Here is a 902-nt window from a genome sequence, read left to right as displayed (position 1 = left end):
AAAAAAAAACGATACGACACTTAGTTGGCAAGCAGTTTGGGATTCTCTTTGCTTCTTGCTAGCGTGTTCTGAAAATTGGTGGCAAAGGTAATGTCGGTAAATGTGTTTATATCAAAAAGTGATTATTGCGCATAGCGTACATGGTTCAAGAAGTGTTGACAACGGCGATGAAACGACCACGGACATGCAGCACCAAGATGTGCAGAGCAGCGCAGAGGCATGAGCGTCAACATGAGCAAAACAGACTCGTCCTTGGGGAGTAACCAACAAAAGCGGTTGTAGGGCATGTTCAGTTAGGTGGAAAAAGATACCAATGGCGCGGTTATCAGACAGCAGAGGACATCCATAACTGTCGAGAGAAGCAAGGTAGCTACCCTGCTACACCTCCGCTTGGCCCCAGGATTACCGCTTACGGGGAGATGCTCAAAAGGGACAAAGTGAAGTTGAGAAGTGATTTGTGTAAACGACAAATAGTATGTTGAAAATGTGACAAACAGAAAACGAGATTGAGAATAAAGTGATGTAGCCGCAAGAGGCAGAATAAAACAAATGTTTTTGCTGGAAGTGTGCAAGAAGCAGTAAGCATATTTAGAACTAATAAATATTGATGTCGTTCTTGGAAATGAGCTTCTGTCACTGCCAACTGTGCCTTAAGGTGTCCGTTGCCAAATTATATATTTCTGTAGTTAACATGGTTATTGATTTTGTATGGAAATAATAATTTGCCTTATTGAGGTAAGTTTCTATTTGTTTCAAATATGTGTTGTTCCTTTTCCAGTTATGGGTCTTCCCTAATCTATTTCCACCTGTCTAATGTTAATTATGTCATTGAAACCAGTAGAGTATCAATATGAATGACGGGCACTAAATTTCACTATATTAATATTTTCGAAGGTCGATAT

Source organism: Penaeus monodon, chromosome 19 (assembly GCF_015228065.2).
Source record: "Penaeus monodon isolate SGIC_2016 chromosome 19, NSTDA_Pmon_1, whole genome shotgun sequence".
Lineage (NCBI taxonomy): Eukaryota > Metazoa > Arthropoda > Malacostraca > Decapoda > Penaeidae > Penaeus > Penaeus monodon.
This window is presented reverse-complemented; position numbering follows the sequence as displayed.